A 17,499-nucleotide genomic window follows, 5' to 3' on the forward strand; every position below is an offset into this window, starting at 1 on the left:
GGATGCCCTCTACCAAATTCCACCCCAGTTGTGCCTGTTGCATGCCGTTGGGTACCTTTGGTGCATGTTCGGACATCCTCAGCTCGGTACTCACCCATATGTGAGGACTACCATCCTGCTTGTCCTGTGAGAAAGCAAATGTTGCTTACCTGTAACAGGTGTTTTCACAGGACAGCAGGATGTTAGTCCTCACGAAACCCACCTGCCGCCCCGCGGTTTTGGGTTCGTAACGTTTTGTTATTTTATTTTTCGGCACTGCCTCTAGCTTTCAAATAAGACTGAAGGGGGACCCCTGCTGGCTGCAGGGTTAGTGCCATGCTGGGCATGCCCAGTAGGGGCCAGTCAAAGTTCTGGAAACTTTGACAGAGGTTTTCCATGATTGGGCTCCATCCTGATGTCACCCATATGTGAGGACTAACATCCTGCTGTCCTGTGAGAACACCTTTTACAGGTAAGCAACATTTGCTTTACCAGGCGATCCTCACACCTAGCAGTCACCCAGCTATCCACATTCCTAATAATCGAATCACCAAATATGACGGCAAGCCTAAACCTTCCCTCCTGGGCAGTAGGCCTTGGGGAGATATCCTCAGTACGAAAGGACAATGCATCACCTGGAGAGCAGGTCCTTGCTACAGGATCCTTTCCTGCTGCACCAGGTTGATGCTCTCCCATCATGAGACCTTCTTCCTCCAAGGCAGCACCAGGGCTGCCAGTCAAGTTGGGACTTGGCTACTATGTCCCTGAAGGTCTCATCTATATATCTCTCTGTCTGCCTCAGCTCCTCCAGGTCTGCCACTGTAGCCTCCAGAGATCGGACTCATTCTCTGAGAGCCAGGAGCTCTGTGCATCGCATGCACATGTACAACTTCTCACCGGTGGGTAAAAAATCATATATGTGGCACTCGATGCAAAAGACCGGGAAGCCCCCCCTCTTGCTCCTGGGCTGCTGCCTTCATCTCAATTTTATTCAGTTCCTAGTTAAGTTTTAGGTTGCTATGGGAGTAGAAATGTGTCTAATTAATGTCCTTTAAATGTATTAGTGAATTCACTATATGTCTGGTAGTGGCCTACAAGGGACTGATCAAACTCACAATAAAGTTTTTGTTCTTGGTTTGTTTTTTGGTTTTTTTTTTTTGTGAAGGTGGCACCTGCCTATAAATTAAAGGATAAGCTAGGGGTGGGAGGATTGGGAAATACAGTCTAACTTCAGTTAGTCAGCCAGAGTGACTCACTGCTCTCTTGATTAACAAATGTTGGTATCTAATCTAACCAAATCACACTACCTCAACATCTTTCCAAGGTGAGTAACTGAACTGAACTTTTCAACCTTTTTTCTTAGGTATACACTGCTCCTAGCTTATTTCTAGCTTCTGGCTACTTTTTTTTTTTTTAATACAAACACTCAATTCTGCTTACTAACTGCCTTACAGATTTTTAAAAAATAAACACACTAACTACTGCTTACTAGCTACCTTACTATTTAAAAATACAAACAGTCTAACTTGTTTATTCGCTGCCTTACTGACTATTAAAAGCACAAACACACTAATTAATATTCCCAAATAGTTAACTTTGCCCCAATACTTTTAAAAAAGAACAATGTCCCAAGCAAAAACTTACTGATTCCTTTCAGCCACCAGCAAGGTGGTCCTCTCCTCTCAGTGCTCCCAACATGTTATTGTAAATTGTTGGGAGTGGTGGAGTTTTGTGCTTATTTGGGCTTCTCCTCCTCCCCTCAACTTAACTACCTGCAGCAATGGCTCCAGCACATCATTTCCTTCTTTGACAGTATTGGCTATGGTACAGCACCCCTTTAGACATTTTATTTAGCAATTCTTATATTCCACTATCTCCACATTGTTTGGCAGGATTTGCTACCCCTAAAATCTTGGTACTCTAGGCGACCACCTAGTTTGCCTAATGGAGGCACTATTTATTTATTTATTTATTTTTTTAATTTTTATATACCGATGTTCCTGTAAAGAATACATATCGCACCGGTTTTCCTGTAAAGAATACATATCGCACTAGCCCTGTTCGCAATCCTACCACCAAACAGAGCAGTAGCAGCTGTTGCTATAGCATGATTTAGCATTATCAGCATTCACAGCCCTGAAAACATAGTAAATGACTGTAGAAAAAGACCATAGGGCAGACTGGACTGGCCATTTTCAGCTTGGTTTCTAGGATTGTAATTACTGTTCCTTGTAGGTTACCCTCATACTTAATTTATACTCCATATTTTTCTTGGAAGCACAATATAATTATTTCAATGCAGTTTTGGATTGAATCACTGCTCCATGCAGGTTACCCCAGTGTTTTGTTTTCGTCTTCTTGCCAATAAGGGATCCTCTGAGTTTCACACACTTTTAAAATTCTGCTAAGATACTTTTGAAATTTCAAAAAGGGCTCCCAGGGTGATCCAAATGATTACAAACCGGTGAGTCTGACTTTGGTGTTGCGAGCGATGTGAGCATGAGCCCCTCTTGCCATGGCACAATTGGTGCAACCTCATGGGCAAAGCCCTAAGTTCTGCGCCGATAGCAGGTGAACAGGTATTTGATTGAGCCAGGCTATGACAAGTCCAAGAGGCTGTGACTTTGGTCAAATCTGAAGAGCCAGACCAGGCTGTGGACCAAATAAGGCTGAAGGACCAGGCTGAAGCTGAGCACTGCAGACATGGAGCAAGACTGAGGCTGTAGCTGAAGGTGGACATGGAGCAAACTTAGTCTGGAGCAAGGTAATAATCAAGACTGATGACCTTTTGCTGAGTCAGCGCTGGAACATCAGAAGAGCCCTTTGATAGGGCAAGGTGCTGTGACGTCATCTAAGGGCACTGCAGCTTTTCTGCCATGGGACCTTTAAATGCAATAACTTTGAGTGCCCGCGCGTCTAAGGAAACTTGCGAAGTCAACACCCTTGGTGGTGTCCTGCTGTGTGCCCTTTTGGCAGCATCTCGTTGCAGCAAGGCCTGCTGAATGGGAGATAAGTGCAGCCACTTGCTTCCCTCCTCTAAGCCCCCTCCTCAAGCCTCTTCTCCCTTAGCTTCTGAGGAGACATCGAAGGTACATCTTACCATCTGGGAACTTGGGGGGTTTAACATGACATATCTAGATTCTTTGGTCTTTGGACTGAGCTGGAGAATCATCTGCTGTTTGATCCTGTTCTGCAGACAAAGATCCTTTGGAAGGACAAGATATCGCTTGTAGTTTACTAGGTCATTGTGTTGAATGAGGAGAGCCTCTGGTATTTGAGCAGTGGCCTCTACCCCTCACGACAACGGACATCAAAGGTTTGGCATGGTCAGCAAGATTACAAGGCGCTAAGGCTCTTAGTTGTGTTCCCCAAGATCCTTTGGAACAGGGTTTATACTGAAGCAGTAGATTCAAACTTCAGGCAAGGTGATCTGGCATGGAGTCCCCAATGTTGAGGCAGGACAATGCTCCCGACAGGATAGCCCCCAGTGGTTGATCTGTAAGGTGCTCCAATCATAGATGGTTGATGGACTACCCTGGCTTAGACTCCAAGTATAAGAGGGCTAGATGCCTTAGATAATACACAGAACTGAAGATTTTCTTGGGAGATCCTATCTGCAAAGTGATGGGCAATGTGGCTGTGGTCATGTGACCACATAAGAGAAAGAAATAACACGAGGGATAGTCAAGCTGATGGTAGGGCACCCACATTGGTTTAACAACGAGTCTTAAATAAAATTGCCCCCAGCTCCAGTATCTATTAAAACTTCAGTTGGAACTGAGTATTTCCTGAAGAAACAGGATGGTGAAGAATTGTCCTCCCAACTAGACTTGTTTCTTCACAGTTTCCTGGTCTTTCGGTGTACTGATTGACAGTGGCCCCTGGGCTGTGCCTTTGATTTTCAACACTGAAAGTCAGGTGTTACGTAATTGCATGGGATCTTTGAAGGCAGTAATCTTTGGTGGTTCTGGGGTGGGCTCTGAGCAACTCATGGGCTTGGGAGCTATGGGAGCAGCCCAATGGAGGTCTGCCTTTCTGCGCTTGCTCCTGAAATCTTGTCTATATTCTAATGGCCAAGGCAATAAGTGCTTCTAGGGTCAGGGAAAGGCCCAGAACAGCTAGTTCATCTTTTATTCTCCCGGATAACCCTCACCAGAAAATTGCAGTATGGCTATCTTTGCCTCAACTGAGTACAGAAGCCAAGGTACGAAATTCTACTGCCTAATCGCTGACAGAGCGAGTGCCTTGATGAATACAAAGAATTTCTGTGGCAGAGGATAGGACATGCCTGGGTTGGTAAAAAATCAGTCAAAATTGTTGTGTGAAGTTATCCCAGTTCCTGAGAAATAAGTCATATTCCCACAAGGGAGAGCACACGCAAGAGTGAGACCGTCCAACAGGGAGAGGATGTACGTAATCTTGACACAATCAGAAAAAAAATGAGTTGCTCTAACTCAAACTGAATCATAGAAATGACAGCAGAAGAAGACCAAACAGCCCATCCAGTCTGCCCAGCAAGTTTCACACTTGTTTTTTCCTCTCATACTCTTGGCTCTTAGTAACCTTTTGGTTCTATTTCCCTTCCACCCTCACCATTAATGTAGAGAGCAGTGTTGGAGCTGCATCTAAGTGAAATATCTAGCTTAATTAGTTAGGGGTAGTAACTGGGTCCAAGTTCTATGTAACCCCTGTTCTATGTAATGCTTTCTGCAATATTGTGTTCCACTGTAAACCGATATGATATGTAATTTTCACATAATTGTCGGTATAAAAAAGTTAAAATAAATAAATAAATAGTAACCCGCCGCAATTAAGCACGCTACACCCCATGCTTGTTTACCCAGACTATGTAATTCAGACCTTGTTGGTTGTTGTCTGTATATAGATCCACATTTCTTCATTCCCCCTGCCATTGAAGCAGAGAGTTATGCTGGATGTGCATTGAAAGTGAAGTATCAGTCTTTCTCCCCTACCGTTGAAGCAGAGAGCTATGCTGGATAAGCATGAAGTATCAGTCTTTCTCCCCTGCTGTTGAAGCAGAGAGCTATGCTGGATATGCGTGAAGTATCAGTCTTTCTCCCCTGCTGTTGAAGCAGAGAGCTATGCTGAATATGCATTGAAAGAATCTTGCAGACATTAAGGAACCCTCTGCACCCCTTAGGGTCACCACTCTACCTCACAGGTAGTGGGAGCTGTATTATGGATTCCACGGTCCAGATGGGTGCTGGTGCAGGTGTCACCAGAACTGGCACTGGGACTGAGGCAGGACGTTGGGCTTGTATCACATCTAAGCGCTGAGACAAAGTCTGGAGTAACCCATTTATTTATTTTATTTATTTGTTTTTCATATACCGATATTCAACTAGAGTCATCACATCTGTATACATATAACAAAAAGTTAGAAATGTTACATTGTAATAATCATAACAGTGAGAAGACTAAATGTAAAAGAAGAAAAAATAAAAAATGTGTGAATAGACGTAAGTAGGAGAGATAGTTAAAATGAGATTAGAAGAAGAATACAATTTATCATGTTGAATATGCTTTTGAAAAAGCCATGTTTTCAGTTCTTTTTAAAAGATTGTGAAGAAGGCTCAAGTCTCAAATCAATTGGTAAGGAATTCCATAGTATTTGGCCAGCAATTGAGAAGGCACCTTGCCTTGTTGAGATAAGACGGTATCTTTTAGGAGAGGGAATTTCGAGGAGGCCAGTGTTTGCATAAGGGGTAAAAATAGCGTGTCGAAAACGCGCGGCCAAACGTGGGCTGATTGCCTTTACATTTCTTACCCATGATGTTCAAATGCTTCAAATGAAACGGAGGACTTGCAAAAGAAAAAAAAGCACTGGATTAAGGTCTTTTTATAGTAGCAGTTTAGCTGGATGATGTCACTCGTTCACAGCAAGGACCTCCAAGCTTTGAGGGTGCTGATGTTAGGGGCTCTGTCCTCTCTCCAAGTAGTGGATTTTTAAAATATGGTTTGCTTATGTGTGTGCTCATTTACACATGCATGTGGTCTTTATTGCTTGTGCAGCTTTTAAAATCTACTGCACACTCTGCTTGCTGCTTAACATTTTAGGGACTTCTCCAGGAACTTGACCAAAGCTTTTTTACACCCAGCTACGCTAACTGCCTTAACAACATCCTTTGGCAATGAACTCCAGAGCTTAATTGTGTGTTGAGTGAAAAAGAATTTTCTCCGATTTTTTTTTTAATGTGCTACTTATTAAATTCATGAAGTGTTCCCTGGTCTTTATATTTTTTGAAGGAATAAATAACCAATTTATATTTATGCATTCTCTTCCACTCATGTTTTTTTGGTTTTTTTTTTACTTCTATCATGTCCCTCCTCAGCAATTTCTTCTCTAAGCTGAACAACTCTATCCTCCAGGCCCAGCACCAGTAGGTGTGCAAACTGCAATTGCATAGGGTGGCACACCCAGGTGTGGTGTGTGGCATCAGGCAAAGGGAGAGGACCTGTGTGGCCGCTGGTGGACCCGATCCACCAGTGGCAGAAAAAGTAAGAGGCTCACATTCTGTGGCTCAGAAGAGAAAATCTGTCTTCCAGCTCCTCCTCATGTGCCCTGCCCAGTGGTATTTAACACTTGTGCTGCTAGCACTTCCTGTATGCTCATCGCCTGAATTACGAGATGAATATACAGGAATTGCTAGCATCACGAATGTTGAATATCATGGGGCTTTCACAGAGAAGGAGCCATAGAACGGGCTTCTGTTCTACAGCAACAGTTGCTCTCCCTGACAATGGAAGCACAGGCTGACCGAGACCCTGCCTGCCAGAATTGCATATGAGTGTTGTGTGTGTCAGTTTGAATGGTAGCATGCTTGGAATTGATGTCTGTGTATTTGAATAGGATCCTGCTTGGAATGGGTGGGTGTAATTGTGGGTGTGAATGGGAATCTGCCTGGGATGGTTGATGTATGTGTGTGAATGGGAGCCTACCTAGGATGGGAGCTTGCCTAGGTAGGGGGGCAGCATCAGAATGAGAACCTTCTTGGGATGGGGGTGTGTGTGTGAATGGGAACCTGCATGAGGGTGTGGGTTGAATGAAAGCCTGCCTAGAGAGAGAGAGAGAGAGAGAGAGAGAGAGAGAGAGTGAGTATGGGTGAAAAATGGTGCTGTGGTTGGATCCCAAACTGTCAGCAGCCAAAATGAAGAGTAGGGCCTGGGACTGCTGGTGAATCCCAACCAAAGAAGAGCTGAAGATACTTGGGTATGTGGAAGAGGTAATGTGTATGTGTGAACAGACCTTTCTGGGTGTGTGATCATTTAGTCCTACTATTTCCTGTCTTTTAACCAGTTTTGCAGCCCACAATAGGTCATTGCCTCCTATCCCTGGCCCTATTCTTCCAGAATAAAATCTCATTGCCTCCTATCCCTGGCCCTATTCTTCCAGAATAAAATCTCCAAAACCTTGGCTAGACTACCCTCCAGTCCTAACATGCTGTCTCCGGATCCCCCCCCCCACCCCCCGAACCCATACGTAGGTTTGGAAACCTTTGATCCCACTTACACTATAGAGGTGGAAAACCTGATAAAAGGAATGAAACCCTCCACTCATCCTCTAGACCATATTCCATCCAAATTCCTGATTCTCATACCCGAATTTGTCTCAAAACATCTAGCAGACATTATCAACTGCTCCCTCTCACAGGGAATATTCCCAGACGCTCTCAAACTGGCCACCCTTAAACCTATACTAAAAAAACCAAACCTGGACCCGGATGACCCCAACAACTACCGCCCTATTTCAAATCTGCCGTTTGTAGCCAAGATCATGGAGAAAATCGTAAATAATCAACTCTCAAATTATCTGGAAGAACACAATATTCTTCACCCGTCTCAATACGGATTCCGGAAAGAACACAGTACTGAAACCCTCCTCATCTCTCTCCTAGATCAGATATACACCGGTATTGACAAAGGACAGTCATTCCTCCTAGTTCTTCTCGATATCTCGGCGGCTTTCGACACCGTAAATCATACTACCCTTCTAACCGACTATCAGACATAGGAATTGCAGGATCCGCCCTCAGATGGTTCGACTCATTCCTTAACAATAGAGGCTACAAAGTCAAAATCAATAACAAGGAATCCCCTCGCACCAACGCCCCATTTGGAGTCCCTCAGGGCTCCTCATTATCACCCACCCTATTCAATATTTACCTACTCCCTCTCTGTCATTTACTCTCAAACCTAAAACTGAAGTTCTACATTTATGCAGACGACGTCCAAATTTTAATCCCCATAGCTAATTCACTGGATTCAGCACTCAAACTATGGGACTCTCACTTACAAACAATCAACCACCACCTCTCAAGCTTCAATCTGGTGCTTAACACTACCAAGACAGAGCTCCTACTCATCACTCCAGAAGGCAGTCCCTTCCATTATCAGCAGCACGCTAACACACAAATTTCCCACGTCAGAGACCTTGGAGTCATAATAGATTGTCACCTGAGCCTAAAGCAATTCATAAACCACACTACAAAGGAATGGTTCTATAAGTTACACGTTCTCAAAAAACTCAAGCCGCTTCTTTTCCATCATGACTTCAGATCTGTCCTCCAAGCCATTCTGTTTTCCAAGATCGATTACTGCAACTCCATCCTGCAAGGTCTTCCTGCTACTACAATAAAACCCCTCCAGTTGCTCCAAAATGCGGCGGCAAGAATCCTGACAAATACTAATCGGAGAGAGCACATCACTCCCGTATTACAAGACCTTCACTGGCTCCCAGTAAACTATAGGATTCTCCATAAAACGCTTACAATTATTCATAAAAGCATTCACCATCAGACCCCTCTTGACTTGCTTCACCCTCTCAAATTTCACTCTGCAGCCAGACCCTTAAGGGAAGCCTACAAGGGATCCCTACATGTCCCTCCAATCAAAGTGGTGCACCACGCTAACATCAGAGACGGTGCATTCTCAATAACAGGTCCCTCCGTCTGGAACGCCATGCCCCCGGACCTCAGGCAGGAAACATGTCTACTAACATTTAAAAAGAAACTTAAGACATGGCTTTTTGGCCGAGCCTTCCCTATTCCTAGCCCTACAACTTAACTCAGAATTATTCTCATCGACTCTGTAAATGAACTAATTCTAAAGCATACAAATATGTCGCAACGAGGCTAGATCCTCCGCCCCCCCCCCCCCCCATCTTCATTTGTATATAGTAATTTATCTTTATTCTCCCCTCTTTATTTCTTTTCCCCAGTTCACGTGCCCTGTGTTACAATGTAACTTTATGCTTCCTCAACTTCCTCAAAGTTGTCTCTTGTTGTTTCTGTTAATTGCTTAGTTCGATGTAAACCGAGCTGATTTGATCTGTATCAAGAAATTCGGTATATAAAAGCCTTAAATAAAATAAATATCCCATGACTTTTTAATTTTCTGAGGAGTCTCTCATTGGGCACTTTGTCAAACACCTATAAAATACTACATCCACTAGCTCACCTTTATCCACATGTTTATTAATCTCTTCAAAAAATGTAGCAGATTGGTGAGAGAAGATATTATGTAAATCCATGTCGGGTGTGTCCCATTATACCATGTCTTTCTACTGTATATATTCTGTGATTTTGTTCTTTAGAATAATTTACATGATTTTTCCCAGCACTGAAATCAGACACCTCGATCACCCCTGGAACCTTTTTTAAAGATCAGGGTTACATTTGCCACCCTCCAATCTTCAGGCACAATGGATGATTCCAATAATAGGTTACAGATCTGCAATTTCATTTTTTTAGTACTTTCAGAGGTGTATACCATCTGATCCAGGCAATTTGCTACTCTGGTTTGTTAATCTGCCTTATTACATCTTATAGCTTCACCATGATTTGTTTTAGTTCTTCTAAATCATTACCACTGAGTACAGCTTCCAATACAGCTTCCCCTTCAGTAAACACCGAAGCAAAGAATTAATTGTCTTTTAATAATTGCCTTATCTTCCCTAAGTGTTCTTTTAACCCCCTTGATAATCTAACGGTCCAACTGACTCCCTCAAAAGCTTTGGATATATTAGAAAAATGTTTTATTATGAGATTTTGTCTCTAAGGCAGGGCTTCCCAAACCTGTCCTGGGGACCCCACATATCATGGAGACTCAGTATATGCAAATTTAACTCATGCATATTCATCGTGGATATTCTAAAAACCTGACTGGCTGTAGGGTCCCCAGGACAGGTTTGGGAAGCTCTAAGGCCAGCTTATTTTCAAATTCTCTTTTACCCTGCCTTATTATTGTCTTACATCTAACCTGCCAATGCTTATGCTTTTTTCGGTTTTCTGTAGATGGACTCTTTCTAATTTTTGAAAGAAGTCCATTTGGCTAAAATAACGTATGTATGTATTTATTTATTTATTTTCTACTTTCCACTTCATCTTTTAACCATGCTGGTAGTCATTTGGCCTTCCTTTCACTTTTTTAATGTTGGCATACATCTGGAATGTGCTTCCAAGATGGTATTTTTAAACTGACCAAACCTGACGTAAACTCTTACCCTTTGCAGCTGCAACTTTCAGCTTTTTTTGTAACTATTTTCTTCCTTTTATAAAAGTCTGTCTTTTGAAGTTTAATGCTAGAGCTGTAGCTTTACTTAATGACTGGAGGAAGGACATTAAGTCATAAGAACATAAGAAATTGCCATGCTGGGTCAGACCAAGGGTCTATCAAGCCCAGCATCCTGTTTCCAACAGAGGCCAAACCAGGCCACAAGAACCTGGCAATTAACCAAACACTAAGAAGATCCCATGCCACTGATGCAATTAATAGCAGTGGCTATTCCCTAAATAAATTTGATTAATAACCATTAATGGACTTCTCCTCCAAGAACTTATCCAAACCTTTTTTGAACCCAGCTACACTAACTGCACTAACCACATCCTCTGGCAACAAATTCCAGAGCTTTATTGGGTGTTGAGTGAAAAATAATTTTCTCCAATTAGTCTTAAATGTGCTACTTGCTAACTTCATGGAATGCCCCCTAGTCCTTCTATTATTCGAAAGTGTAAATAACTGCTTCACATCTACCCGTTCTAGACCTCTCATGATCTTAAAGACCTCTATCATTTCCCCCCCTCAGCTGTCTCTTCTATCTTTCTTGAGATGTGGCGACCAGAATTTGTACACAATATTCAAGGTGCGGTCTCACCATGGAGCGATACAGAGGCATTATGACATTTTCCGTTTTATTCACCATTCCCTTTCTAATAATTCCCAACATTCTGTTTGCTTTTTTGACTGCCGCAGCACACTGAACCAATGATTTCAATGTGTTATCCACTATGACGCCTAGATCTCTTTCTTGGGTAGTGGCACCTAATATGGAACCTAACGTTGTGTAACTATGGCATGGGTTATTTTTCCCTATATGCATCACCTTGCACTTGTCCACATTAAATTTCATCTGCCATTTAGATGCCCAATTTTCCAGCCCCACAAGGTCTTCCTGCAATTTATCACAATCTGCTTGTGTTTTAACTACTCTGAACAATTTTGTATCATCTGCAAATTTGATTACCTCACTCGTCATATTTCTTTCCAGATCATTTATAAATATATTGAAAAGTAAGGGTCCCAGTACAGATCCCTGAGGCACTCCACTGCCCACTCCCTTCCACTGAGAAAATTGTCCATTTAATCCTACTCTCTGTTTCACAGTATGGTGTCCAAGGCCTGCTGGATCTTATTGCCCAGTTCCTCTTTGAAATTTTCTGATGCCAACACCAACTGGGAGGCAAGAGGGTGGCCACATCTTCTTGGGAAACCAGAGATGTATCGATGGCTGATACCTGGACTCTTGTAGACTGGCACGGTTCCAGGCACCGCTTCGTAGTTAAATTCTCCTCTCCAAGGGTCCATCATCAGGGCAACACATACCTGATAAATGGAGGGTTCTGGCTTCTGAAGAGGGAGCTGATGTGTTGACTCCTCCCTCTAATACAGATCTTACTCTTTTTCTTCAAACTTCCAATGATAGAGAGATATTTCTTAAACAATATTTTAAGTTTAAGGATGCTTTGTTTTGTAGTCATAAGATATTGGTGTTCCCAGATATATCTAAGGAGACACAAATGAAAAGAACATTTTTACAATTGAAATCTGGGTTATTGGCTCTAGATGCTATATTCTTCTTGAAGTTTCCTATCAAGGTAATAAGTTTACTTTTGCTGATCCAACACTCCTGGAAACCTTTATAAACTGATAAAACATTCCTTCCTTGATTGATGGGATTATTGTGTATTTCGAGGTTTTGGTTTTTATTTGTTCAGTTCCCTGAATGTACCCGGATCAGTCCAGACTTATGGGTTTTGCCTCCCCTCCAGCAGATGGAGACAGAGAAGTTTTAACGGATTCCATGCTATACCCCTGTGGTGCCTCCTAGAGTCTGTCAGTATTTCTCTGTCTCCAGCAGATGGTGGCGGTACAAATCCCTTGAGTCTGGTTCCCTAGCTTGGTCTTACCTGTTATGTTTGGTTGTTAGTTTGGAAGTTTTGTTTTTAGGCTGTTATTGCTAAGGCATTGTCGCTTTAAAAAAATAAATAAAGAAGGATTTTGAAGACTACTGCGGTAACAAGCCTCCCAGGGGGTTGCCAGGTCCTGGTGGGATCATCCCCCCTGGTAGTAGAGGCATTCGAGCAGGGGGTTGGAGACCCGGAGACTGCCAGCTGAGGGTGATACCGAGGAGCCTGGTTCATTCACCCTCAGCGAGAAGGAGCACAAAGTTTAGTTAAAAAAAAAAACAGGTAACAGCTGATTTTTCTCATTGTCTTTTGTCTTTCATTGGATGTCTAAGTATGTCATTATATTTTTTAATTGATATGATTTTTTTATGTATGGTGTATATGTTTCAGTATGTATTTTTAAAAAATGTTTTATATGTATTTACATGTATTTATATGTTTATATATATATATACCGCTAGAATTTTGACCGGCAAAAAAAAAGAATGATCACATTACAGGAACGCTTGCCGATCTACACTGGCTCCCAATTGAACAAAGGATTCAATATAAGGCTTTATGCATAATTCATAAACTAATCCATGATGAAAAAGCTGACTGGCTTAACACTGCTCTGCGCGTACATGTCCCACAAAGAAACCTAAGATCTGCTAATAAGGCTCTACTAACTGTTCCCTCTGTCAAAACAGCACGCCTCATGCAAGTTAGGGAGAGAGCACTATCATTGGCTAGCCCCGTGCTATGGAACACCATGCCACTCGAAATAAGGCTGCAGAGAAACTTCAAAATATTCAAATCCAATCTGAAAACCTGGCTATTTAAACAAGCTTTTTATAAAGATAAAGAGAAGGAAAAAAAACAGTTGATTGATTAGGATGCACCAAACTAGAAATTGTTATTTATAACCTACAAATGCACATTAAGGTTAAATTCTTCCGTCTAATATGCTCCCTACAGACAAACTTAATGTACACACATAGTTTATTGAAGTAAATTGTTACCGCACTATGATGGCACATGACTAACTGTAATCTATACCACTTACTGTATGCATTATCGTGCCTTGCTGTAAACCATTGTGATTTATTTAAGTTTTTATATACCAACATTCAAGACAATAGTCCCATCATGCTGGTTCACATGAAACAGGAGTGCAAAATAAACTTAAACTTGAACAATAGTGCGGAAAAAGCAGTTACATGTAACAAGGAAAAATAGAACTTGGAGTAAGAAGGAAAAGGAAAACCAGATAATTACATATAATTACATTGTAAGAGGTAGCTAATAGTGATATTGATGGTGATGTGTGTTGATTGTTAGGAGTTAAATAATATTGGAGTTAGGAAAAGCCTGCAAGAACAACCAGTGATGGTTACCTAACTTAACGATGGTATACAAGAGCTTTTAAAGAAATAAATAAATAAAAATATGTTTTTTTGCTAGCCCCTGAAGCAGCTCAATATTGGATCAATTTCCGATCTGTTTCTTTGGACCTTCCCTGATGACATCACTGGGCCTCTGTATGAAAGGCAGGGCCCAGCCACTTGTTCCCTGCCTTGGCAACAGGTCTCCATGATTACTCGTGTGCTTGTTTCTCATTCCTGGTTCCTGTCTTCATTCCTGTCTCCTGGTCCTGGTTCCTGTTCCTGCTTGTCTCCTCATCTGCTCCTCGTCCTCATACCCTTGGATTGTTTCTCTGGTATTGATCCTTGCTTCGCCCGGACAACGCTTGAACTGATTCTCTGGTATTGACCCCTGCATCGTCTGGACTACGTTTGATCTGATCTTCTGGCTCTGACCTCAGCCCCGCTTCTGGTACTTCGCCTCCTGCCACCTGCCCTGACTCCAGCTTGCCTTGGACTCCTCTCTTGTATCCTACAGACCTGGCCTCTCAGGCTTTGGCCTATCTTTGCCTGGACGCCCCCTGTCTTCCATTTTCCTGTTGGCATCTGGGTATCTGGAACCCTGCCTCATCCGGACCATCCTTGGTCCTCCAATAACTCTGCTGGTTTCTGGCTTACCCTTGTCTACATCAACTGGGAGTAATCACACGGAGGCCCGCCTAAGTCCAGCCGGCCCCAGCACCCAAGGGATCAACCTAAGGAGAACGTGGGCTGGTATTGGCGAAGCTCCAGTTGGTCTCTGTCTCCTAGCCTGCTCTGCCTCCCGACGGTGGGGACCCATAGGGTTTGCCCTGCGGGTAGCGACAACCTCACCTCGGGTCAAGGGTCCACTTTGACATTGTACATGACACCTACGAACAGAACAGTGGTCTCTTGTGAAGATTTGATGGCCTTCGGAGTGAGGAAACTCACTCCAAGATGAGATTTGGGCAAGGTTCTCTCAACCTAGCTTGATGGACTCTCTACCTGGGTAACATCAAGCTAGGATTAAGTAAGAGTGTAGTGGGTTAGGGGCCACTTTGACATTCTACGTGATACCTACGAACAGAACAGTGGCCTTTTGTGAAGATTTGATGGCCTTCGGAGTGAGGAAACTCACTCCAAGATGAGATTTGGGCAAGGTTCTCTCAACCTAGCTTGATAGCTAGGTTGAGAGAACCTTGCCCAAATCTCATCTTGGAGTGAGTTTCCTCACTCCGAAGGCCATCAAATCTTCACAAAAGGCCACTGTTCTGTTCGTAGGTATCACGTAGAATGTCAAAGTGGCCCCTAACCCACTACACTCTTACCTAATCCCCACCTCAAGTTACTAGGTGGGCCTACTATAGGGATACAAATACCTACCTATGGGCCATGACATTATGGCCGGCCAGTCTCAGTCTCAGTCTCTCTCTCTCTCATGGTCCACCAGTGGTTGAATACAACAGGTCGGCACTTATCGCAGAATCTGAAAAGGGTATTGCAATTTGCGCTAACTTAGCTCTTCGCACAGGTAATTAGCACACATTGCGATAAATGCTATATTAGCATAAAACACGCCCCTTTTGCTATCGCATGCGGTACTTACCGCATTTTGATAAATCCAGGCCTAAAAATTGTTACTGCACAGCACCTCCTATTTAAAACTGCCATCGGATTAGAATGACAGTCTTTAAAACGCCAAGGTTCTAAAATAATTGGAAAATTATGACAGGGTTGAATCCACAAGGTATGTCCATTTTTTAGTAATTGCTCATTTTATTAGTTTTATTGGATGAGGTTTATATTTATTGATTCTTAATGACTTTCATATTATTTTTAATATTCATATTTTGTTGGTGTCTATTGGTTTGTTCCTTTTAATTAATTGCCTGACATTTTATATTTTACATAATTTTTAAGTTTATTGCAATACTGTACTTTCATTCATAATTCACACACAATGGTTTTATATTTCTATTAATATATTGTTTATTATGAGATGCCTGTGGATTTTTGATTGGCAGTAACCCATGCTTTATGCTCATTGTACTCCTATTTCTTCTATTTTTACAAATTTAATATTCTACAATCGGATGGTGCCTATTCTTTTGATTTCTAATAAGTGGTCTGTTTCATCTATAGCTTGCCTAGTATTAAATTAGTTTTATGATTTATGTTCTCATATAAATATGTTTAAGTTCATATACCCACTGTTATTGAAAAATAGACCGAGTCCTCGTTTTTTATAAAAAAAAAAAAATAAAAAAATCAGCTTATTTTATTATTTTTTTTTAAAAAAGGATCAGCCCCTATTTATATATTTTTCATACATTGTTCTTATTCACTGTGTTATTTTAAAAAGTCATCAACTTTTAGAGCTTTCACTTAAAATTGGCACGAAAAAAAAGGGTATAAGATCATGGGAGGATGTGCATCTCTTCATTTCCGGTGAAACGCTGACCGACTGTAAACTGAATAGTCGGCGCGCTGTTTTGTGACTGATCGCTTTTGAACTGAGGCAGCAGTCGATGTGAAATTTAAAGAGAGTTGTGGCGGTGAGTTCACACTAGTGACCTTATTTATTTCGTGCATTAGGATTATTTTATTTATTTATTTATTTAACACTTTTCTATACCGACCTTCATAGATAAAACCATATCGGATCGGTTTACATCGAACAGGGTAAAAAAAACTGTAGTGACAACTAACGTAAATCAACAAATGGTGTGGAAGAGGCAAAGTTACATTCAACAGGGAGAAAGAACTTGGAGGCTTAATCAGCTGGAAAGATAGTTAGAGCAGACAGCAATTATAAATATAATAAGAACATAAGAACATAAGAAAATGCCATACTGGGTCAGACCAAGGGTCCATCAAGCCCAGCATCCTGTTTCCAACAGTGGCCAATCCAGGCCATAAGAACCTGGCAAGTACCCAAAAACTAAGTCTATTCCATGTAACCATTGCTAATGGCAGTGGCTATTCTCTAAGTGAACTTAATAGCAGGTAATGGACTTCTCCTCCAAGAACTTATCCAATCCTTTTTTAAACACAGCTATACTAACTGCACGAACCACATTCTCTGGCAACAAATTCCAGAGTTTAATTGTGCGTTGAGTAAAAAAGAACTTTCTTCGATTAGTTTTAAATGTGCCCCATGCTAACTTCATGGAGTGTCCCCTAGTCTTTCTACTATCCGAAAGAGTAAATAACCGATTCACATCTACCCGTTCTAGACCTCTCATGATTTTAAACACCTCTATCATATCCCCCCTCAGTCGTCTCTTCTCCAAGCTGAAAAGTCCTAACCTCTTTAGTCTTTCCTCATAGGGGAGTTGTTCCATTCCCCTTATCATTTTGGTAGCCCTTCTCTGTACCTTCTCCATCGCAATTATATCTTTTTTGAGATGCGGTGACCAGAATTGTACACAGTATTCAAGGTGCGGTCTTCACCATGGAGCGATACAGAGGCATTATGACATTTTCCGTTTTATTCATCATTCCTTTTCTAATAATTCCCAACATTCTGTTTGCTTTTTTGACTGCCGCAGCACACTGAACCGACGATTTCAATGTGTTATCCACTATGACACCTAGATCTCTTTCTTGGGTTGTAGCACCTAATATGGAACCCAACATTGTGTAATTATAGCATGGGTTATTTTTCCCTA

General features: G+C 41.9%; 1 protein-coding gene across 1 annotated transcript in view; it reads right to left on the minus strand.

Moving 5' to 3' along the window:
* Positions 1–11,551: 11,551 nt before the first annotated feature.
* The window catches only part of LOC115078147 (methylcrotonoyl-CoA carboxylase beta chain, mitochondrial-like), a 42,034-nt gene continuing 36,086 nt past the window's right edge, over positions 11,552–17,499 (minus strand). Inside the window, exon 2 of the transcript XR_003853078.1 lies at positions 11,552–12,060. The gene's annotated coding sequence lies outside the window, so the exon portion shown is untranslated. The remainder of the gene's footprint in view (positions 12,061–17,499) is intronic.

The sequence above is a fragment of the Rhinatrema bivittatum genome, chromosome 16 (genome assembly GCF_901001135.1).
Source record: "Rhinatrema bivittatum chromosome 16, aRhiBiv1.1, whole genome shotgun sequence".
In the NCBI taxonomy this organism is placed as follows: Eukaryota; Metazoa; Chordata; class Amphibia; order Gymnophiona; family Rhinatrematidae; genus Rhinatrema; species Rhinatrema bivittatum.